This window comes from Sus scrofa, chromosome 14 (genome assembly GCF_054392235.1).
Source record: "Sus scrofa isolate SSC_HxYL_T2T_F1_AM1 chromosome 14, Sscrofa_HxYL_maternal_Yorkshire_Landrace_v2.0, whole genome shotgun sequence".
Taxonomy (NCBI): Eukaryota; Metazoa; Chordata; class Mammalia; order Artiodactyla; family Suidae; genus Sus; species Sus scrofa.
The window spans coordinates 118,010,541-118,035,954 of record NC_139396.1 but is presented as its reverse complement, the minus strand read 5'-3'; the positions used below and the strand labels follow the sequence as shown (position 1 = coordinate 118,035,954).

At 35.1% G+C, this 25,414-nt stretch overlaps 1 protein-coding gene across 34 annotated transcripts in view; it reads right to left on the bottom strand.

The window, feature by feature from the left end:
* Positions 1–25,414, bottom strand: part of PCDH15 (protocadherin related 15) — a 1,617,506-nt gene that overhangs the window by 537,634 nt on the left and 1,054,458 nt on the right. The window contains exon 1 of one of the 34 annotated variants that reach the window (XM_084996678.1): positions 8,064–8,141. The exons of the other annotated variants lie outside the window; for them this stretch is intronic. The gene's annotated coding sequence lies outside the window, so the exon portion shown is untranslated. Of the gene's footprint in view, positions 1–8,063; positions 8,142–25,414 lie in introns of those variants that run through there. 34 annotated transcript variants of the gene reach the window in all.

Below are 25,414 nucleotides of genomic sequence, written 5' to 3'. Positions count from 1 at the left end.
GGGTGGGAGGAATCGTGCCGGCAACATAAATGGAGAGACAGCGACATTTTAATCTTGATTTGGTAATAAATTTGGGAAAGACATTGTATACTAATTGGATTTCTTATTAAAATTTCAATCAAAGAAAAAATTCTTCTATATCAATATGAGCATATAATTATTTTTAGATTGTGAGACTTTCTTTTAACAATCCACTTTAATTTAATGAATTTATTAGTTTGGACCCAGTCAAATTCTACCCTAAAGCCATACATAGATGAGCATCCTTATTTTATCAGTGTCTTAGTGTTTTTGCTGGTCTGATTTGGGGAACAACTTAATTCAATGCATTATTTTTGTGGTTGAAAATTACAGTTTTACTTGTATTGAATAAACAATTCCATGTAATGTCTCTGATGATATACTGTATTAATCACCTAATTTGTATATGATTAATATATAATTATATAACTCACTAAATGCCTGAGTTTATTTGGGATTGTAATCCAGAAGGAATTCTCTCTATAATAACTAACTTTTCAAATGAAAAAGTTAAAGATTCTCCTTTCCTCATAAAAGATAATATGTAAAAAAATTAAAATATGACTAATCCATGTGCTTTTGGAAAAGTGACTGGCTCTATTCACCCTCCTGCTACCCAAGCCCTTTGGTTTGCAACTAACTGCAATTCCCTCACTAAAGTTTCTAACTTATCGTCATAAATAACAACAAAAGACAAAAGACCTCATCTCTCTGGATCAGAAAGAAGAATTTGAAAAACAGCAACAACAATGTAAAAACCTCTTAAATTATTTAAACATAAAATAATAACTATTTTCTTACAACCATGGGTATGAATGATATTATACTTCCTAACCACAGTTTACTATCTTAGCCACTGCAACTCACAGAATCGGTACCTGTCTCAAAATAAAATAAAATATTTTTTTCCCCCTGAGTCTCTGTTTTAGTGAATTGGTTTTGGTAGGTGCTATGGACTGATTATTTGCAGTTCCTCCAAATGTATATGTTGTAGCCCCCTAATTTACAGTATAATGGTATTTGGAAATGGGGCTTTGAGAGGTTGTTAAATCATGACATGGGGCCCTCATTATATGCCTATTATAAGGGTATGGGATCACTGCCCTTATAAGAGGAAATACAAAAGAGATGGTGTCTTTCTTGGCCATTTGAGGACACTGAGAGAAGGTGCTCCATAAGCCAGGAAGTAGTTCCTCACCAGACACTAGATCTGTTGGTGCCTTGATCTTGGACTTCCCAGCCTCCAGAACCATGAGAAATAAGTGTTTATTATTTAAGCCACCCAAGCTATGGTATTTATGCTATAGCAGCCAAAACTGAGACAGTGAGTATGAAATTCCTTGGCTCAAAATATAACTGTAAAACATTCATTAGTGGTCAGAATATACTACTATTAAATCTACTCTGAGAGCAAAACAAATAAGTCCACGTACTGTCATAAACACAATCATTTTGCTAGTTAGGTGATAAAATAGTGATCAGGTAACAGGATAGCATCTTTTTTTTTTTTTCTTTTTTCTTTTTTTAGGGCTGCACTCATGGCATATGGAGGTTCCCAGGCTAGGGATCGAATTGGAGCAGTAGCCTCTGGCCTACACCACAATCACAGCAATGCCAGATCTGAGCTATGTCTGCGACCTACACCACATCTCATGGCAATACAGGATCCTTAACCAACTGAGGGAGGCCAGGGATTGAACCCACATCCTCATGGATACTAGTCAGATTCCTTTCCTCTGAGCCACGATGGGAACTCCCCATTTTTTTTTTTTTTTTCTTTTTTGGCTTAAAACAACAATTTAGTTTTTCTTAAGATTGTATGTGTTGGCTAGGCTCTGCTGGGTAGTTCTTCTCAATAGGGTGTTTATTGGGTTATTCATTTAACTACATTCTGTTGGGATTAGGTGAGCTGAAACACAGGATGTCATCTTGACCAGCCATCAACAAACTGTAATAGTAGATTGATAATTATGAATAAAAATTAATGTTAAATCAATTGCAAAATTAAATTCTCATTGGTTGCATTGAGCTGTTTTTGGACTGGTCAGTGGATCAAGTAGTAAGAAATGATTGGACCACTAGGAAATACTAAGGAGACAAGAGGTCTGTGTACACCTAGAAAGTCAATGGAGGTATAATAGCCCATCACTACCAAAGAGGTTCCACACCAACAGTTAACTTGAGCAAATAGTGGCTTTGTGAGATTGTGGGACTTTGGTACATTAGTACAATAGAGGACTCATCATCTTACTGATATCAAAGATACTGAGTCTAAATAAAATGGTTATTTACCACTCAAAATCTTAATAGATTCTCTTTTAAATATACAAGGAGGAAAAAGAGATCTTATCCCAGGACAAAATGTGTTAACTTGCCAAATATCAACTTTACCAGAGTTAAAATTTACATGCATGGAAGGAGAATGGTTATTCTTGGTTGTATTCCATCCCCATTATCAAACCTAAATAGAGGAGCTCAGTCTATGGCCATGCCACTCTGAAAATGCCCAATCTCATCTAAACAGAGGAGGTCAAAGTTAAGGACTGGAATCTTACAAATTATTTTTAGGTACAGGGTCTTTCCTAAAGTTTTCTGGGACAAGTCATTTTTTTTTTAGCAACTTAATAGAGTAAAAAGTAAATTAAAACTGAGCAACTATGATTAATCTGAGGACAAACATTCTTTTTTCAGAGAAACATCAAAAATATTTGCTAAGCATTAGGAGACATGTATTCTAAAAAATATTAGCAAATACTTGAAGTGATTTCACTCTTTTTCTATCGACAGTGAAAAATTTTAGTAGATTATGAGAACACTATATTGTCTATATTTAGAGACCAATATTCTTTACATAAATGTCTATGTCCTTTCCAACTGTAATAATATGAATCCATAAGTTTGATATCAAACTCAGATTTTAGTATCAGAGAATCTCTTAATTTAAAGGAAATTTAAAGCTTCTTTAAAAAAATCTACTCATTCAGTAATTGATTTCCTTTTATACAAACAGAATAAAATAGTCATATAGCCCATGCTTGAATCAAGTTAACATTGGCCTAAATATTTTTTGAAGCAAACTTTTGTTGCATAAAAATTCTTATATTGTGTTCTTTTTCTCTAATGTATATTCATTGTACTCTAAATTTGCCTGGCTTTACAAAGAACTGTTTCATTTCAAATTGTATAAAAATTAACAATAACAGTAATCTGCCTCAGTAACAATGTTTTTATATAAAGAAATTCCACTTATATAAGTGTACTGTAACATTTTAATAAATAAAATTTTAAAAATTAAGAAAATTAAATGAATACAATTAATTATAAACCTTTACAGTACTATCATGATATTGTACATTTTTTGTACCAAAAACTGCCAGCCTGCAGGACTAGCTACATTTTAATGAGTGGTCACTAATCTAATGCTTACACTAATTGCTACAAACATACTGAATGATTGTTTTGTATGGAAAAAGTGTGCATTCATATATTAATACTGGAAATTTCTGGAAGATAGAACTGCATAAGATTTTATTTTATATTTCCTGATTTTTCCACAAGGAGCACATTTTAAAATATGATTTTAACACATTATAAACTGTAAGTTATCTTATATCTGCTGTGTTTTTATTGTTCATTAGTTGTTAGTTTTTATAGAAGCTTTGGTAACCGAGTAATGGCACTTCCATAGAATTCTTTAGATTTCAATGCCCTAAGGGAATTAGTGTACATTACATATATGAAAAGTTCCATCAATTGGAATTTAATGCAGAGGCAAATGTTAATATGGAAAAAAAAATAAAACATTTTACTTAGAACCAGACTCCAAATCTCAAGTGGTGGAACAATCACCATTTCTGTGCAGAAACAAATAGCAAAATAGCTACTTCCCAGAGTATAGTTCATTGGGAATAAACTTATTTTTGGCAATACAATGCATGCATATTTGAGTTTTCTAAAAATGTGGCGATCAATTGAACTACTAATACTTGGTAAAGAAAACATACTATTTAATATTTTTTTGGAATTTTTGGTTGAAATTATAACTGCTTTTTTTTAAGTCATTAGGAAACCATTCACAGAAGTATCTCACTTGAAATTGAGATTCTCTCTTCAGTAACAAAATAATGTTGCAAAGAGGGGGAAGTGCAATGTTGAGAACATCATATAAACAGATGTTCATATATCCTAGACATATGAGTGCAGGTTCAAGAAATAAAGATTGATATCCCAATTAAGTTACAACATGGTCCTGAAAATCAGCATAACTTCCAATGAGAAAAGGATATTTCTCCAAGCTTATTATAAGTAGATAAGCAGAGAGTGTATTTATTCAGATGTACCCCACTGGTGTCCCTGTAGTAATACATGCCATTTAATATTCACTATGACTCCAAAAGTATAATAAGAATACAAAACACCCACCAGGAAAAAAAAAATTCAACATTACACAATTTTAATAACCAGCATTGGAACTCTGTATATAATCTGGAGTACAAAGCAAATTTCAGTTTGGTATAACTGTACGCAGTGTACCCTACCTTTCAAGTTTTTATTTGGTTACATAATAAAAAATTAGTAAATTTATAACAATTATTTTTAGGAATTAAAGTACAAGTAGATAATAAAAATAATCTCAATCAACAAACTGAAGCAAAACATTTTCTACTGAATCCCCAAAGCAATAACACATTTTCAGTAGGTTTGTGCTATGCTCTGTAATAAATATCTGAAAAATAAGTTAAACATGCATCGAGGTTCTGAAAATGCAGCCATATTAAATATAGGTGTGCCTAAATTAAAATCACATAATTGATGACTGATTCAGATGCAGAATGATGAAAGGATTACCTGTTTGGAGTTCCAGACAACATGAAGTATTGATGTAAATTTATCAGGACTCATTCCAGATGCCCTATCTAAAGGGACACAAAGATCTAACTGGCAACAACAAAAGAACTTGGAAAGAGATACTCTGTATTTAAGAGATATCCACAAAATTAAGGAATATTGGGAGATAAGTACTTAAATGATTTAGCAGAGTTGAAAGAACTGAAACCGAAGTAACTACCTAGAGAGACTCAATAAGAAGTCATGTGATTTCTCAGAATGCTCTCAGGAACAGAAGGTACTAGGTACTTTAGCAGGCAATGTGGGTGAGGTTGGGATTAACAACAACAAAAGATTAACTGAAACACCTGTAAGAAATTTATATGCCAAATTATCTTCCCTTACTCATAGTCAATGGCTTTAGGTTTGCCCCTGTCTGTATTTCCTCCATCACACAGAGATTAGAAACAAGTGTTTATGGTGGAGGGAAGAGAAATAAAATGGAGAAGTAGGAGTTCCCGTCGTGGTGCAGTGGTTAATGAATCCAACTAGGAACCATGAGGTTGCAGGTTCGATCCCTGGCCTTGCTCAGTGGGTTAACGATCCGGCGTTGCCGTGAGCTGTGGTGTAGGTTGCAGACGCGGCTCGGATCCCGCGTTGCTGTGCCTCTGGCGTAGGCCGGTGGCTACAGCTCCGATTCAACCCCTAGCCTGGGAACCTCAGTATGCTGCGGGAGCGGCCCAAGAAATAGCAACAACAACAACAACAAAAAAGACAAAAAATAAATAAATAAATTAATTAATTAAAAAAATGGAGAAGTAGTGGGGTGAAGGTAATGAAGGGTGGCAGAATATGTTACCCCAAATATTTTTAGCTGTGGGCACTTAAAAACAGCAAATGCAGGCAGTGTCTTTCTCTAAACTCCCATTATCTGCCTAAAGGAGTTATCTCTCCTTATCTCCAAAAGGATCTCAATCATCATAGATCTCCTCCCAGGGAATTTCTTACATGAGGGAAGATTGACTCATCATGGGAGAGGAGACTAGAAGGCCAAACTGCACCCAGACAAACTTTATTGCAAACGACCATACCTCCAGTGTGTTCTTCTCAGGTTTCTGTATTTCACCTAAAACACATTTACTCTCGGCCTCAAGGCTTACTTACATCCCTCCTTCCCTTTCCCTATTAAGATGACATTTAAGCCTGAATTCTAAGCCATCTTGAGGAGTTACTTATTTTTTCTCTGGGCATCTCCTGTGTTTACATGAGGTATTCAGGTTAATAAATGTGTTTGTTTTCTCTTATTATTGTCTTTTATTACAGAAGCTGCATCTAAGACCTTAGAAGGGTACAGGAAATTTATTTTTCCTCCCATAAAGGCCTTGGGGACAAACATTTTTAAACATCCACTGTGTTATGAGGTTATAACAAGAAAGCTGCAAGGTAACTCATGACTTACAGGTGAGAAAACAAATGCCCAGGAAGGTTAAACATGCTCTAGATTATACAGCTAGTGTGTAGGAGACCCAAAATATGCTGCAAAATTCTATTATTTTCTGATACATCTTTCATGCACATGCTTTAGGGCATGATCCCACATTTCTTGATAAAGCAGAAACAAAGCGGTAGAGTTCATCAAGGCATTTAGAAGAAAGGAACACAGTGGTTATCTGGAAGCAGAAGGTCTGGGTTTATCGAGACAACATGTGTTTGTGATAGTTCTATCACACCTGTTTCTCCAAACGTGTGGTTCGGAATCAGAAATGTAGAAAATGGACCAGGGAATAAAGTTTGGATGCTCCTAAGATCAGTTTTGCACAATAGAGTATAATAGGAATTGCTAAGTATTGCTAGGTGCCAGTATCAAAACAATTATAAGCTATAGTATATTTACTAGCTCTCAGAAATGTGTGTGACAGAGATTCAAGGTGGAAAGCCAGGTGAATTAATAAAAGGCATCAGTAATCAAATACTACCAAGAGAATCTAATAATAAACAGTTGTGTTTCTTCCAGCATCATCTTTCAGATTCCCACATGTAAAAGACTTATTACAAAGAAAGTAATGTTAAAATTATAATACATGATTTTTGACTCTAAAAAATGGTCAGTAGAAGAGGTATGAAAAAGAGCAGCCTTAGAGAATGTTATCCATGGGATCTTTCTGCGGTCAAGTGAAATTTGAACTGAAATGTAGAAAGAGCCAAATGCCTAGAGATCATATTTTATGGACAAAGAACAAGTTGCATTGATGTGAGATTTTGAGCAACACTTTTTCTGAGGATAAAAGACTCAATATTAAATTTTACCTAAATTCTCCCATTTGTAGGAGTACATGAACTTTTTAGATGCCTCCATCAGGTTTTGTCAATTCCTAATTCCTTCCATTCTTTTTGTATTTTGTTTCTTAACTAAATTCCAAGATGACATTGCAACTGAGAGGCCCACTAGGGACACACTGTAGTGAAGGAGGAGCAGCTACACAAGTAAACTGCACTGTATACCTGAAGATGACCAGACTACAAAAAAGCTGATACAAACAAGCCAAACAAACAGAACACAAAAAACAGGTGGATGCTACACTTTGATCTCTCTAGTTTTTCCATGTTTTTCCCCACTTTTTCTCTTGAAAGCTATCCTTCTGAATCCAAAAATGTAGGAAAGAGAATAAGCTATTCATTCTTTTAGTTATTGTTTTATGGCAAATACTCGAAAAACATTTCTAGTTTAATTCTAACATTCACACTACCAAATCAATATTGTGCAACTCTTTGACAGATAAGAAATTTGACGTTCAATAGTTCAGTGAGGTATGCATCACTGGGAGTAGCAGCACTGGCACACAAACTTGAGTCTGACTCATTTGTAAAACTATACTCTTTTTGTCATACCGTGTTAGATTATACATGACTCTTCTTACTATCCAAAACCTGTTTTTCGTTTGTTTGTTTTATGTTATCCACAATCGTCGGAAATATTTCCTTGTTCCTTTAAGGAGGAAAAATAACGTTGACAATCCAAAATTGCAATTTTGTTGTTGCAGTGTAACCCAGCAAGTGATGCTAGCTTTCTATTGAACAGAAAGGTAGTAACAATTTTTTGTTATTGTTGTTTTGTTTTCTAGAGGAAAGGAAAGAGAGAGGAAAACACACATACACACCTCTAGCATGTGAACAGAGCATAATAAGTGACAGTTTTGCAAAATGACTGACAGTACCTGTGTAGAGCAGCACTGAAGTGTCCTTTTTTGAGCCTGAAGCAAGGAGATTGCTTTTCCTTCTCACTCTCTCAAGAGACTCACTCAAACACCTAATAGTGCTTTTCAACCTTTAATGCATTCCTAATGGAATTACCCAGTTAGAGTGTTTTCACTTGCCTGGGTAGAGGCTATAGGCTCCAGCTGCAGCCTCTACAAATATACTTTTTTTTTTTTTCTTTTTTATACTGTGCACATGAATTGGAAGAATTTTCAAAAGAAGTCTAGAAAATCTAAAATAAGAAATTCACAAGTAGTAGCAGTCAGGTAGGTGCTGAGCACAAGAGGGAACAGTAGCCATAAGTCAGATACAAGTCACATTAATAAACTGAGATAAGATGTGTGAGATAAAAATCAATGCCAGCTCCTCTGGAGGAAGAGAGGGTTTCTTTTCATCTTGGGGTAAATTGAAAATCAATAAAAGTGGAATACATTCATAACCAGAAATTATGTGACAGTGCAGAGAATTAGAAAAATAAAGATAAAAACAAAGAAAAAGTATAAACTTCCATACTTCAGCAGACTCTAAGTTCCAAGAAGTCTTAACTGAGGGTGCTAATGTCATCTAAGAACATGTCAATAAAGCTTTCTCCAATATCCTGTAAAGCACTTGAGTTGTACGTGGCCACCTAGACAGTGTTTGATGCATGTAAATAATGATTCTTAGGCCAGATATCTTAGATGTAAAAGACGACAAGGAAAGCAAGACTCCTCCAGTGAAGAGACCCTTCACTAATAATTATCAGATGAAGCTGAATCAAGGATGGGATTGTAAGATTTTACAACAAAAGACCTTTTCTTTTTATAAATTTTGCACAAAATATACATTTTTTTCAAATGGAGTAGAGGTAATTCCTGCCAATAATGTTCATGACAGTCAGAACTTTTGAATAATAAAATGCTCCTACATTTTCTTGTGCCAGAATCTTTCATTTTTCTTGTTACCCTAGGAAATCAAAGGACCCCATTAACAGAAAATAGGTTCCTAGTAAGGGTTTATGAAATATGGTATGTGGGAATCTAGCTTTCATTATATAAGCAGCATATTGAAGTAAGGCCAGAGTTGAATATTGAGGAAGAAGTGATAATGTTTAGGAAAAAAAAAAAAAAGTAAAAGTTCATACAGCTTGCTACATTTTATATTTATCTCTTTCTAGGAGAAACTTTGTCTCTATCCCTCGGGGGCGGGGGAGGACAAAAACAACAAGACATTTGGTTCTATTTCTCATAAAGTTAGATGTTAGCCAGTTGTTAGACTTCAACTGTGACATATTCATGAGAAGAAACAAGCTGGAGAATTTCAGCCTGAAGTAAACAGAACAGATGGAGTTGCTTTTTTACCTTTTTACAGACCATGAGTTTTTTAGCCATTTATTTTCAAACGTCCAGTTCTCAGCAGGGAGCATCCATATGCATATGTACCATACACATTCAGTTCTGTAAAAGATTGTTTCTCCATAAATTTGGCCAAAACATATTCTTAAAGTGTGTTCTGGGAACCAAGAGCTTCAAATAATCCTTAAAATTCTCTTATAGTTCAATGACATTAAAGGTTGGGACAAATACAGAGCCATGAGAGAAAGAGATATTTCTTGGTTAAGTAAGAAGGCATTTAAATGTCTTATCAGTCATATCCATTGTAAAATCTAGTCATTGATTCTCTGATTTTCAACTTCTATGAGCGATCAGACCAATTAGGTCGTTAGTAATTTGAATCTAAGCAATGTGAAGTCACAGTAACACTAAAACAATAAATGGGGCTCAGCGAGTCCATCCTTGTCGCAGACAAGAATCCATCCATCAGTCTGGTTGGGTCCTTGCTTGTCATTAGAACTCCATCAAGCAGAGAAGGCAACTGCAAACATGGCCCGGGGAGGTCGCTGAAAACACATGATATAAGAAGGTTCCCTTAGAGAATCAGTGGGTTAAGAATCCGACTGCTGGAGTTCCCGTCGTGGCGCAGTGGTTAACGAATCCGACTAGGAACCATGAGATTGCGGGTTTGGTCCCTGCCCTTGCTCAGTGGGTTAACGATCCGGCGTTGCCGTGAGCTGTGGTGTAGGTTGCAGACGTTGCTGTGGTTCTGGCGTAAGCCAGTGGCTACAGCTCCGATTGGACCCCTAGCCTGGGAACCTCCATATGCCGCGGAAGCGGCCCAAGAAATAGCAAAAAGACAAAAAAAAAAAAAAAAAGAATCCGACTGCAGCAACTGGGATTGCTGCTGGTTCGATCCCTGGCCTGACGCAGTGAGTTAAAGGATCTAGCATTGTTGCAGCTGCACTATAGTTCACAGCTATGACTCAGATTCAATCCCTGGCCCCAGAGACTTCCATATGCCAAGGGTAAGGCCATTGGAAAAAAAAAAAAAAAAAATGGTAGAGTTCCCGTCGTGGCGCAGTGGTTAACGAATCCGACGAGGAAACTTTAGGTTGTGGATTCAATCCCTGCCCTTGCTCAGTGGGTTAACGTTCCGGCGTTACCCTGAGCTGTAGCGTAGGTTGCAGACGCGGCTGGGATCCCGCGGTGCTGTGGCTCTGGCATAGGCTGGCAGCTACAGCTCCGATTCGACCCCTAACCTGGGAACCTCCATGTGCCGCGGGAGCGGCCCAAGAAATGGCAAAAAAAAAAAAAAAAGTTCCCTTAATGTGTATGTGTTCTTTACTCTGGAAAGATTTAGAACCGTGTATACAGATATGGAAGAAAACCATAGTAGAGTATTAATATTTGGAATCTATGAATATTTGCTATCTTATGTTCTTAAAATATTTACTAAAATGTGACCTTTTAGAGTAACATTTCTACTTTGTAATTCAAATTTAAAATGTATAATTAAGTAATTGCCTTACATTCATGGTGTTAAATTGAACTTAGATAATTTCATGTTGTAGAGGCCACTTAGTTGCCACCGAATGTCCATCCTTCCCTTTTTTCTTTAGCAATAAAAACTGATTTTAGTTATAAGTCTAAAAGACCATATAACCTTCCATTACGTGTTCCAGTTATTTGTGACCTTGGGGTCAAGTTTTAACTGCTTAGATGTAAGTGTTTTGCTGTGTAAAGCTTGTGGAAAATGTCTTTGGAGCACAGGGGTTTGTCGTTTTTCTTCTTTAGTCTCTTTCCTGGAACTCAGGTGTAGTAACTCTGGTTCAAGCAGCCACTGAAGCTCAGGAATATAAGGGTCAGACACTGGCAACTGACAAATGGCAAACTGGGAGGAGCCAAGTCAGTGAAAACTTCAGAGAGCTGTGGGACTGGCTGCTTGCTTCCTATAGCCAAGCTTCCTATAAGCAAACCACCATTCTTAAGTTATTATTTTGGGGTTTTCTGTTCCATGAAACTAAGCCAAATTCTTAATTAGTTTATATTACAAGTCAGAGCATTTCGAAGATCTTAAAAAAATCACTGCAACAACTTTTACTTTATTAGCCTTATAAGGATTATTTAAAGACACATAATGTGGTGTCTTTCAGTCAAAATAATTACAAAAGAAATTTTGCGTATTATTTTTAAAGGTAATTGACTGGTCAACTTTGCAAAAAGGATCCACATATTAAAGTCTCCATTCCCTCTTAAAATCATGGTCAAAAGTTGTTGGAAGGTTTAGGATGTGTAAATATAAAATACAGTTTTGCAGACTGAAATCAGAAAATAAAGAAACAGAACTGTTTTTACTTTAACATGCTAGCCTTTTGGGAGAAACAACAAAAATATATATACACACTGGAACCTTTTCTTACTGAAAATTCTAGCTGATAAGCATTTTCTAAAATAAACCAAGGTCACATAATTAAAGTGAATCCTTGGGCAAACGAAGTTATTTTGATAATTTGGTTTTAAAGCAGCCATCTTCCTTAACTTTAAAAGAATATAGCATAATATAGTTGCACATTTTATTTTTAAATAAAATCTTTTTATCCTTAAAAGATTAGTTAATAGGAAATTCCTTGACTTTTTTATACTGTTTTACTAATAAATTAGGCTAACCGTATTTCCACATAGAATTATAAAAAATGTAAAAGTATGTATTCAAATAAAGATTGCATTTCTGACAAACATTTTTATATTAATAGGATATAATTTTGAACTAACATTAAATCGAGTTAATTATCTTTGCTTATTGGTTTTTGTTTGTTTGTTTGTTTGTTTGTTTGTTTTAAGGGCATATGGAGTTTCCCAGGCTAGGGGTCAAATTGGAGCTATAGCCACTGGCCTACACCACAGCCACAGCAATGCCAGATCCGAGCTGTGTCTGCAATCTAAACCACAGCTCATGGCAATGCTGGATCATTAACCCAGTGAGCAAGGTGAGGAATCAAACCCGCAACTACATGGTTACTAGTTGGATTCATTTCCACTGTGGCACAACAGGAACTCCATTATTTGGATTATTTTTAACTAAGACTACTATACTGAAATAGTTATCAAACATAGCTTTAAAATATATTCCTTTGATTCCTATTTTTATATGCTGTGAAGCAACTCGCTATGTCTTTGGGCTGTGTTCACAAATGTCTTCATTTTTGCCTTTTTAAGAAGTCATAAAAAGTGTGCATGGCTGTTGGGCATAATGTTAATAGTACTCACTACCTTTTCTGGAGTGTCAGACCTACCTAAGTTCCATCTCACTCTGTAAAGTAGAAGTTAACTACCAAAAGTCATGTTAATATGGGTAGTTTAAGGTACATTGGGGTCAGTATTGGCAGACAAGGAAAATTGTGTATTCAAAGAAAGAGAACATGCTTTTTTTTTTATTAAAAGAGATGTTTTATTATAGTGTCTGATATTTTCAGTATGTCAAATTGAATCATGATTGATAAAATAAAATTTGTAGGTTTGTGGAAAGAGAATTTAATTATCTAAGATTATAATCTTTGCAAATAATGAGTCTGGGGAGAAAAAAGCAAAATAATTTGTTACAATGTTACCAAGATTGGGTCAGTTTGGGTGGCTGGTCTATTAAGATTGAAAATATTAGGGAAGCTTGTGATTCTTTTACTGCTGGATATTAACAATGCAAAACTGAATGTCATTTCTTTTTATTAAAATAATGTTATGCCCGGGCTGATCTTAACAAGAAATAAGAAGAGTTTTTTCTTTATTTTCCATGTAATCTACTCAAATGGCAGAGATTCTGTAGCTCATCAGAATAACTTCTTTGTTTTGTGATGAATTTGTCATCCCCTGGATTATTCCCTCACTTCTGAAAGAGCTAAGATACTTTAAATTGTGTTCCTATTTTCTATGTTTATTTAAAATATCACATCGCCTCTTGATCAACAGATACTTACAACCTTCCTTTGTTCTAAGATATTGATGCTCCTATATTCATAAAGTGAATAAATCTCCTCCAAATAGCTCTTTCGATATTGTCTTCCCACAATTAGGTCCTAAAATTTAGAAAATATAGTTTTCAAGATATTTTACATCTAATACTATTTTTGTGATGGCCACAGAAAAAATCACAATGTTTGTTCTTTTACTCTATAAAAAAAAGCAATGCTAAAAATAATTACACTTGTTTGTGATGTTCCACATTTCTTACAAATTTCAGCACTATTGTGAGAGCTACAGGAGAAGACTTGCCAAATAAAAGCCTTTCCTAAGATAAATTTGTTCAGATAAAATGTATATTTACAGATCTCAAGTACATAATTTCTGGAATGCATACATTACACATAAACACATATTTTTGAGAGATATATAAATATGCAGAATACACATATTCCAGAGACTGTATACTCTGAAGATTTATAAACAATACTACTGTGTACTCCTAACCTTAGAGAAACATTATCACAAATTCTTATGAATAGTTAAAAATTATACCCTAATAGAAGATTTTATTATACTCCATTCTGATTATGTTTGGCCTCTAACAAATTTAGCACAGCTACTTCATCTGTATCCAACAGGTAAGTTTTGCTTTCTTTTCATGCTTGCCTTAAAAGCTCTATCATAAGCAGTAGGCTAGGAATTAGACCTCCCATAAAGAAGGATCATTTTGGGACCTCAGTGGAAAGAACAGAAAAGAAGAATGCTGGAAATTAGAAAGAACAGAGAGCTAAGAGTTAGATTCTATTTTTCATTTGAAGACTGAAGAGGATACATTCAGAGGAGAGATATCAAGATTTGAAACTGGCTATGGGGGAGGGGGGAGTTGGGAGGTGGTAGTAACATATACACACTATTGTATTAAACAGATTATTAACAAGAACCTACTGTATAGCACAAGGAAATCTACTCAATAGTTTGGAATAACCTATATAGGAAAAAAGAATGGATATATTTATGTGTATAACTGATTCACCTTGCTCTACACCTGAAACTAAAGTGACATTGTAAGTCAACTATAGTCCAATAAAATAAAATTTTAAAAATTCTGCTTTGGTACAAAAAAAAAAAAAAAAAAAAAAAAAAAAAAAAAAAAAGATTTGGAATTGGCTAGAATCAGGTTGATACGCTTTTTTTGCTCCTTGTTAATGAATGTGAATTTAGGCATTCTATCGACAATCCTCAACTAATTCCACCAGCTTCATTTTCCTTAGGTATCAGATGAAGAAATTAACATCCCAGGTAATCTATGTAAAATGTTTAGATTGATAACTGACACGTAAGAATAAATAAATTATGAATCTTACTCTGAAGAAGTAATTCAAAACGGGAGAGCATCAGGATTATGTCTCAGCTGCTCTGACACATTTAATACCATTTACACTTCATGATGGATAAACACTGAGTGGTCAAGAGCCTAAAGAACAAACCTGACCATTAATATTAAAATACTAATACTTGGGCATCCTTATAGTTGTGCATCTTTATTTTCTAATTCCTCATAGAAGAAGTTTTAAAAAGTCTGCATATGATATGTCTTCAATTTTATGGTGAAGATGTAATAATAAGAGCTTTTTAATTTGGATGATTTTGAAATTGGCTGTCGTGTTTTAAAAGCAGACATGAGCCATCCAATCCTAAATCTGCTGAATCAAAATGCTTGAAGTACAGTATTTTTACAAATCTCCATCCAAGAATTCAAAAGAGTAGTAAAAAGGGAAGACTGATCTCATCTACTAAATTTCATAAGGACTCTTTGTTAATTTACCTATTTTCTGGCTTTACCGAACAAATGTTTGTGAAGACATAAAATCAGGAGAAAATATTTTACCCAGATACCCCATGATGGCACTTTTCTCAAAGACAAGAATGCCCCAGAACTCAAGAAGCATGTGAGATTCCAGATGGTTCACCTTTGGCAGCATTGAACTGTGGTTTTCTTTTTAGCCCATCATGGCCAGGGTGTATATTCATAGGGAGAGCAGCATGAGCTTTAGGAAATACATGCACATATAAAAGAAGGCAGTGCTCAGCCATCAGTCTCTTTGGAGCTACGTATAACAAATTCAGTTAGCCACAATAAAATTCCAAAGTGGTAGCCATTAAGAAACCACTTCAAAGTTATATGAAAAAAAAAAAAAAAAAAGCACTTTATAGGAAAAGTTCAAATTTGAAGACAGAATTTTAATAGTTACCAAGTTGACTTACTTGTACAAGTTACTATTAAGCTATCATGCCATGGTCTTGTATATTTGAAAATTCTTAATAAAATCCACTGGACAAATAATATCCCCACATGGTGATGCAACACAAAGCAAAAACAAAACAAAACAAAACAAAACAATCCTATGAAATTTGTGCAAGTTCACACAGCAACTGTTAAATTGAGGATTTAAACTTAGATTTTAGTTTTGAGCTCCTTCTTCAACTATCCGTATAGTTTAAAAAACCTAAACCATGACATAAGAATGACCCCCATGCACTATGTTTATAGAGTAGATGCTTGTAAATAAATAAGCTGTTGGAGTTCCCATTGTGGCTCAGCGGTTAACAAACCCGACTAGCACCCATGAGGATGCAGGTTCGATCCTGGCCTCACTCAGTAAGTAGGTTAAGGATCTGGTGTTGCTGTGAGCTGTGGTGTAGGTCACAGGCACGGCTTGGATCTGACATTGCTATGGCTGTGGTGTAGGCCAACAGCAACAGCTCTGATTCAACCCCTATCCTGGGAACCTCCATATGCCATGGATGCAGCACTAAAGAGACAAAAAGATAAAAACAAACAAACAAAAAAAAGGTCTTAAAAGGCTAAGTAAGAAAGTTATCACATTCCTTTAATACTGGTAGGGGAAAAACACGGGAAGCAGTAAGTGATAATTTCCCATAGTTAGAAGCAGGCATAACATGTTTATTTTCACTTTTCAGTCTCAAAAGAAAAGAAGAGAAGATTCAAAAAGTAAAATTTTATTAGCGATTGTTATTTACCATTTTAGAACCCACTTCGCTAAAAAATAAAATTTAAAAAAAGGGCCTTTTCTTTTTAACTTGGCTCGCACTCCTGGCATGTGGAAGTTCCTGGGCCAAGGGATTGAATCCAAGCTTCAGCTGCAACCTATGCCCCTGCTGTGGTAAAACCAGATCCTTAACCCACTGGGCCAGACTAGTAATCAAACCTGTGCCACCTCAGAAACACTTGCCAGATAAAATGGCTCTTTCTTAAGGATTCCAATTCTTCAAATGCTTATTTGAAATTCAACCTCAAAATCCATTCAGTGATTTGATTAAGTTAATTCGTAAAAATAAAAGTGACCCTGACATAATTTTTATGATGTTTTCTAAAGAGCCAAAGTTCTTGGGTTTTTCTTTCACTTCAGGGGAATCTATTTTTAAAGTGTCCCTATTTGCTCATTACTAATTTTGCTGTAAAATGAGAATGAAAAATCTCATTGAGAAATTTCTGGTAACCAATTGAGTAATTTTACAGATTTGAAAAAGATCAGTTATAAAAGTACATAATTTAAGGCATGCTTATAATACACATGCCCCAATTATCAAATTTAGTGAGATGTCATTCATTTATTACTGTGTACTACCTCATGTTACAGTTCTTCAGTTTCCCATTGGGCACAGGGTAGACAATAACAGCAAAGCTGTAATCTTAAATGCAATATAAGACTTCAAATTGAACCCTATTTCAAGGAATAGTTTAAAACTTCAATATCTCACAGAGCCTCCAAATAACAGAAGAGGCATTAAGTCAACATGAACAGCTATTCATTTCTTATGCATGCCAAAGTGAGAGATATAAAGATCTCTACCACTCCCAGGATTCAAGTACCAGAGACACTTAGCTGTTAAGGGAGATACTATGAGTCCTCAGGTCTCAGTAAATCATTCCCCAACTGTATATGATGCAAAATAAAATTTACAAAATGGTCATAAAGAAAGAAGTCGTGGTGAACTACAGTTGCTATTGTCTTGTCCATCATAAGTTATTAAATGACTAGCTCTGAAAACTGTGTTTTCTTTCTTCTAGGGAAATAAATCCCAGAGGAGATGAATTGTGGCACCTCCCACTCCTACCCAACCCTGTGGAACAGCACTTTACATCATAATACCTTATCATCACTGAGCACAGATATTGGCACTTGGCATTTTGAAATCCCTGCCTAGAATATTCTAAATTAGGAAAGAATGATGTATCTCTTTTGCTTTTTGAAGCTAATTTTAACAGTATGCACCTTGGGAGAACAGTTACAAAGAGAAAACTCATCTGGAATGTATGACAATATCAAACTTTACCCAAGTACTGTGATCGTGGAAAACAGTGAAGGTTAAGAAATTCATTCACCCATTTGTGCGAAAGGGAATGATTTATTATAAAGATCCACCCTTTCCCATGACTTAGGTTAGAGTCAAGGACACCCTCCCCATTGTTTACTTATGCCAAGGCCAGACACGGACCCTTCATATTCATATTCTCTGCCTTGTACATAATTAGCTGAATTGTTTTATCCCCCCCTGATCAATTGGAATAAAATTCTTGTTAACCAAACTTTGATGAATTTTCTCTCCTTCCCCAAGACCCCTAGGTTTTGACCCATCTTCAATCTGTTCTAGCATACAACCCCTTCCTGAGAATAAGCAGGACTCAGAGTAAAGTTTACTCTGATCCAACCATGCCACAATTTCATTCCACTTTCAACATGATTTAGGAAAAAAATTCTTGGTATCTTGTGAGGTGGTTTGCAGATCTTATGGTCAGAGCATTCTCCCTGTTGCAATAGTTCCTTTCCTTTCCCTGCAGAAACTTTTTGAATAACATCTCTCCTTACAAAATCCTGATGTCTTTTTTATTTGACAGAGAGAATGAGGCCCACAGTCAAGGAAAAGCAGAGGCAAGTATGGTTGAGAATTAAAAGGAGGGGATATCTTGGTTGTACCAAATCCACGGTTCAATTCCTGAGGCCTTAGTTCCTGAAGCTAACTGTATAATCCACAACCTTTAATTTAAACAAGGAGTTTATAGTCTAATAGCTTTTACCTCCACCAGCCACTCTCTTATTTCCTTATCTCTGTTTTCTCCGGCAGTACTGATAATATTTTGTATTTAAGGTCTGAAACTTCCCAGAATTTTAATGTCATAGATTGAAATGCCTTTTGTTCTAACATAGCGAATATGAGATTTGAAGGGAAAGTGCTAATAGTAGCACTTCTTAGAAAACAATTTCTCTTCTAGTATAGTTTCCACATCCATATTAAATTTTGGAGAGACTTCTATGTTTACTCATCTACAAAAATGCAAATATATGTGGATATGAATGATAATGTATGTGAAGCAGTATAATAAAGAAGGACATGTCCTTTGTAGCAATGCAAATTTGAGTTTAAATCCAAGCTGTGTAATCTTTTCTAATATAATTTCTGCCTCTGTAAGAAGAGAATATATGTTTCCTTTCTTATTAGATTGTTGTGATGTTTAAATGAGATAATGTTGCAGTGGCTTTTATGAAACTTGGCTCATAATAAGCACTGAATAAATGATATTGTTACTATCATTAACATCCTTTGTAAATTGAAGAGTAGTGTTCAAAAGTAAGGAATATTATTATTTCCTTAAGGAGGATGCATAGTATAATCTCTGTTCCTTTCACAGAGACAATAAGTTATAGAAAAGACAAATAGGGACTTTCATTTTTCTATTCATCAGATATTTATATAATTTATTTTTTTCCCACTGTACAGCAAGGGGATCAAGTTATCCTTACATGTATACATTTTTCCCCCCACCCTTTGTTCTGCTGCAATATGAGTATCTAGACAAAGTTCTCAATGCTACTCAGCAGGATCTCCTTGTAAATCTATTCTAAGTTGTGTCTGATAAGCCCAAGCTCCCAATCCCTCCCACTCCCTCCCTCTCCCATCAGGCAACCACAAGTCTATTTTTCAAGTCCATGATCTTCTTTTCTGTGGATATTTAAACCTTAGCACCACCTTTGCTTTCTTTTTCATAAACCACTTCTGCCCGACCTCCTGCCTCCTATTCAATATTTACTACATCTAGTGAGGTCTTTATCCAAACTTATTCTTTAATTTCCCACTCTTTTGGTTCGGCCTCATGTTATCTGTCTCCCGTTTGGATTTTTCAATAGCCTGATACTTTACTAATCAGATTTTTCTTTCACATTCTCCTTGGAATATGCCCTTCTCTTGTAATCTGTTAGCATTTCCTATTAATTTAAAATTACTGCAGAAATCTTAGCTATTGGATTCTGTTTCAGATCAAGGTAAAATTCTGGACTTTGGGTAAGAAATATATAAAAACTAAATTATATTTCAGCCCATTGTCTCTCACAAGAGAAGTGAGACAAGGAGATTATGTTCTAAAATTGGGAAAAATTTGCCCAAGAATGTTGTACAGCCAAAGAGACAAACTGGCAGTTATTGTCACCCAAAGAACATTCTCTTTTTTCCTCGTCACTGGCATTACTTTGACGTGGACTGGGAAGTGGCAATGTTTCCAGATTTCTTTGTAACTAAAAGTTTCCACATAACACAATTCTAGACAATGAACCTGGAGAGGAAATCTCTTAGGGAGAGTTTTGTTTTCCTTATGTGGACATTACTCTTTTTTTTTGTTGTTGTTGTTACCTCCTCTTTCTCTTAATGCCTGAAAGACGATTGTGATATTTGGAGATATAGGAACTATTTTATGACCATGAAGACAAGGGACACACATTAAGGACAGCAGAGTAGGAAGAGGGAAGGAGACTAGGACATATGTGGTATCATGCACCACTGCACCAGCCCTCAGCTGCCCACATCTAGACTTCTTTCACCTACTTAAAGATAATCGTTTATTTAAGTCACTATTTCTGTAGCTTTCCTCTTCATGTATTCTACCAAAAAACCAAGGGACACTCTGATAATTTTCTCCAGCTTTTCTCTAACATTTCTAGGAAGTTCTGCCCCAAACACTGTGATAATGGAAATTTTTAATTTGTTAGGATTTATCTCAGTCGCTCAATACTTCTGCCTCTTTCTCTTTTTAACTTCCTATAAAATAAAACATATGCAAAAGCAGCAAATACTGCAATATGTGCTTTTTTATTCATTACCCAGCTTTATGATCAACTCATGGACATTCTTGTTTTAGCCATAACTTCACCTACTCCGCTCCCACTCTCACTACTGGTTTTATTTTCCAAACAAATCAGAAATGGTTTATCTTAAAAATACAAAATGGAATACAATATCATTTTACTTAGAGAAATGTATGTATTGGCAATAAACACAGTAGCAAGGAACACTTACACTGATTAACACAAGTCATTTACTGTCACCTAAGAGAGGACAGAGTCTGCCAAAAGATGACGACACTTCCCATCCTCCTGTGCCCAGAGAAACTTCCATGTACAGGCAGAAATCAAAGCAAAGAGAGTCATAATGGAAGAACTGCACATTGCCTATCCAAGGATTTAGGGATTTAAAAAAAAAAAAAAAAAAGACAAGAATAGTGGGAAATTACAAAAGAAATAATGTTCTGAATGAATTAAAAATATCCCCCAAGTTTCCTTGTAACAGGCTGCAAATTGCTTTATTCACAATTAATACAATTAATAAAGTGAATGACACATATGTCTATGCAAACAGATAATTACTTTGCACAGTGTTTAACTTACAGCCTTGAAAAGAGTCTCACCATCCAGTTGGTTTACAAACTCTTATGCTTTTATTTTTTGACCAACCATATATTTGATATACATACCCAAAGACAGATGAGAAGAAAGGCGACTTTTGTTTAATATTCTCCTTTCCGCTCTCCCATTTTTAATTTCCTTATTAGTATGGTGTGTTTCAACTCCTTCTTTAAATATATACAAAATTATTAAATTTGATGTGTACATATCTCCATGATTATATCTAATATATGTATATATAACTAAAAAAAATCAATCATACATATTTGTCTATTACATGCTTTTTAGAAATATGTTATGGCCATCTACAAAGTAAGCAAATTTATATTTTCCAATCTCTGCATGTATACATGTCTATATATAATTTTGCATGAATTGGAGTATATGCCATATACTAGATTTTTTTTTTTTGTCTTTTTAGGACCGCATCCACAGCACATGGAAGCATGGAAGTTCCCAAGCTAGGGGTCGAATCAGAGCTATAGCTGCAGGCCTATGCCACAGACAGAGCAACATGGGATCTGAGCTGCATCTGAGACCCACTCCATAGCTCCCAGAAATGCTGGGTCCTTAACCCACTGAGTGGGGCCAGGGATCAAACCCGCCTCCTGATGGATACTAGTCGGGTTTTTTACCTCTGAACCACAAAGGGAACTCCTAGATTGGTTTTCTTAATGTAATCTTTTAACATTTTTCTTTCCCTCCTTCTCCTGCCTCTCCACATTTTCTTCCTCCTCCCCTTCCTCCTATCTCCTCCTCCTCCTATCCTTCACCTTAATTTTCTGTAATTGAACTGTTCTTTCCTTGAGTTAACTTCAAGTTTGGAATCAAAATTCTTAAATTAAAATGTTGGGTCCACCAAGTAAGTAGACAGCCTAGAGTAAGATACCATTCCCTCACTTGTAAAACAGAATAATAGTAGTCTTGACATTTTAAGGTTAATATATTGAGTATTCACATCCGAGAGATGCTTAATACAATATCCGGTAAAAAGAAAATGTAAGCAACATGAGGTGATATCAAGCATTCTCTGCTCATTTTTCTATGTTTTTTTTTTATGTTTTTCACCTGTATCACAGTGTTCCAGGTACACGAGCTTTTTCTGTTACTTAAACAAGCCAAGCTTTTTCTTAGAGCCTTAGCACTGGATGTCTCACTCTTTGGAATTTTACTATCTATTGATTTATGCACCTTGTCCCCTCCTCATTTTACTCACTGAAATATAAGTTCTGAGAAAGTGGTAATGTGGGAGTTCCATCCTGGAGCATCATGTTAAGGACCTGGAATTGTCAATGCTACGGCTCTGATCACTGCTATTGTGAGGGTTCGATCCCTAGCCTAGGAACTTCTGCATGCCACAGGTGCAGCACCCCCCCCCCAAAAAAAAGTGGTAATCTAAGTTGTCTTTCCTTTATGCTGCCTCTCTATTCCCCAATATCATGTATGAGACAATCTCTTGTTTAACATGAACTTGTTAAATGAATGAATGATTTCATTTTATACTCAGCTTCAGAGTAACCTATAAAGAGAGGTAATATTTGTACTATTTCCTCAACTTTAAAAATAAAAAACAAGGCTGAACTCTGTCTTAAAATTTATAGTAAGCTGTTGAATTGGGCTTGAATCCAATTTTCTTTTCTGTTATGTCGTATTTTTTCCATTGTTTCTTAAATATTATTCATTTTTTTAATCTATATACATCCAGCCTCTTCAATGGAATTGTAAATCTCTTTAATTCATGCATTTTACTGTCTTCTGTTTGCATAACAATACTTAGCTCACAATAAGTACACAATAAGCATTTGTTGTTAGTAATGATTTTCCTTCATGGGTTTAGGCTTTTGCCCTCCTGTATGATATACATAGAATGACTTTTTCTAAGCTTACTATAAAATCCTGTTTGTGTAGATGCTTGTAATTAAAATTAATTTGGCAACAGGTACGCAAAGAATGTCGATGGTGCTCTTCGGATACATTGATGGTTTCTGAATCTCAGTCTGCATAGCAGATCAGGCAAGGAAATGTATAAGAAGACAATGGGAAGACAATATAGTTAACGAACGCTACAGCAATTCAGGGGCAGGGGACAGCTGTGGCTTGCAAAGTAAGGGAAACTAGAGCAGGTACTGTACTGGGCCTCTGATGACCAAGGGAATGTAAGTGGGCTATTTCAGCCAAAAATAGACAGGGATAGAAACCAAGTAGAGAGAATTTTGGTATTTAACATAAGCTTGACTCAGAGAGCTGTACTGGGGTGAAACTAAACCAAGAGTTCTCTAACTTTTTTTTCTCCTAAGACACAAGAATATTCCTAGCTATATACATCAGGCACTCTTAAATAATCAGGCTGACAAAACTATGCTTTGTGTTATACATAACTCTGAAAGTTAACCCCTTCTTATATTTAAGGCTAGAGAGGAATGAAGGATGTGAGGCAACCAGAGATAACGCATTCTTTAATTGATATTTTAATATTTAAAAATCTGGCATGTCTGTCCCTCTTCTGGTCATTCCTACTGAAAGGAGAGTTGAGCAAATCCCCATCATTTATCTCCTGGATGAAAACAACATTCCCCTAACTCCATAGGCCAATCCACAGTCTCTGGAATGATTGTTCTAAGTGCAAACTGACCACTAAATGCTAAGTGCTCCACTGTGAAATCACACCTCAGGTTCCTGGTGAAGAACAATCAGTTCTTAGCCCTCATCACGTTTACCTTGGGCCACCCACAAATGCATAGGTGCCCTCCAACTTTCCAATAGAGATTATCACTCAGGAAACTTGAAAAATGGATATCCTTGGATCTCAAAGATTTGAATTCCATAGTCATGGGGTTGAGACCTAGCAATTTAATTTATAACACATGCCCCAGGAAGATAAAATACTATTTGGCATGCAGAACTAGAAGGTTCCCCAAACACCATGCTTTCCCATGACTATTTGCCTAGAATATCTTCCCTTTCCACTTGATCTTTTTTATCTTGGAAAATGCTATAAATTCTTCACAATTTTGCTCAGGAGTTGCTAAGGTATTACCCTCTTAACAAGTTTTCCTTTACTCCTTTTTCCTTCAATCAGATGGCTAATCAGTGTATCTTCTATATTAATTCTGTGCCTTGTAGTTATGTATCTTAACACCATCTCTTCAGTGTTACCTTCACAACTAAACTGTAAGCTCCTAAAGGGTTGAAATGATGTCTTAATTACTTTTTGCATTCCTAATGTTTGGCATAACACTTGGCACATGTTAAATAGTGATGAATAATTACTGAACCTCAGTATTTCTTATGCTGTCCCAAGAGTAAAGTGCAATTTTTGGTTTTATAATTTTTTTTATCCCTATTACATATCCCAATTCCTAGACAGAGTTCTCCTAACCCAAGTTTAATTTATAGAAAGGAAAGCAGGCATGGATGACTGGAAAGGTAGAGGTGTCATTGACTCTCTACACTCCATGATTTTTTGATCTAGAAAAATGTAATTCTAGAGTCTCATTATCCATAAATAAACTGGGCTGGAGAAAATCACTTATAATGAACTAATTTATGATGAAAAATAAAAATAAAGTATTACCTTATACTCTGGAAGCTTCATTTCAAACAGGGGAGTTAATTTTGAAATTAAAAAAAAAAAGATAAAGAGTTGAGTAGAATAATAAAGTAGAAATACTCTGAAGATATTTTTCAATCTATTAAACTGTGAGTTGTTACTAAATTATCTGCAAAAGCTGGACTATAAAAATATTTTTTTCAAGTAAGTAAAATGGATGTAAAAATTTTATCCGATTATTAACTCATCAGTATTCTGAAGTATACTTTCCAATGGTAGGAGACAATTTTTTTAAGTTAATAAAGCACATAGAAGTTCCTGTTTTTATTCTAATGACTGTGTATAGGTACTAACACATCACAACATTTGGAAACGAATACATAGGTAGACATAAATTCTGTAAACAGATTTTTAACATGTTTTTATTAACTGATCTTAAAAAGGTAAATAAATGAAGCAATTGTTATTTCTGAGCACCTGTAGGCTTTTGCTTAACAAGGACATAATTCTATGCATGCCTTTAGGATCCCATTAATAGTTACATAGCTAATAAACTATTGTTTATCCTCATGCAAATATAAAGAAAAATGCAGAGTTGTTCCTATGAGAACATTTCAGGGTATTATTAGAAGCATTTTTTTCTTTCTTTTTTTTTTTTTTTTTACACTTACAAAGTACTTTAATAATGTCATATTGTTTGGGAATCCCAAAGTGCTTCTAAAGTAAGTTTT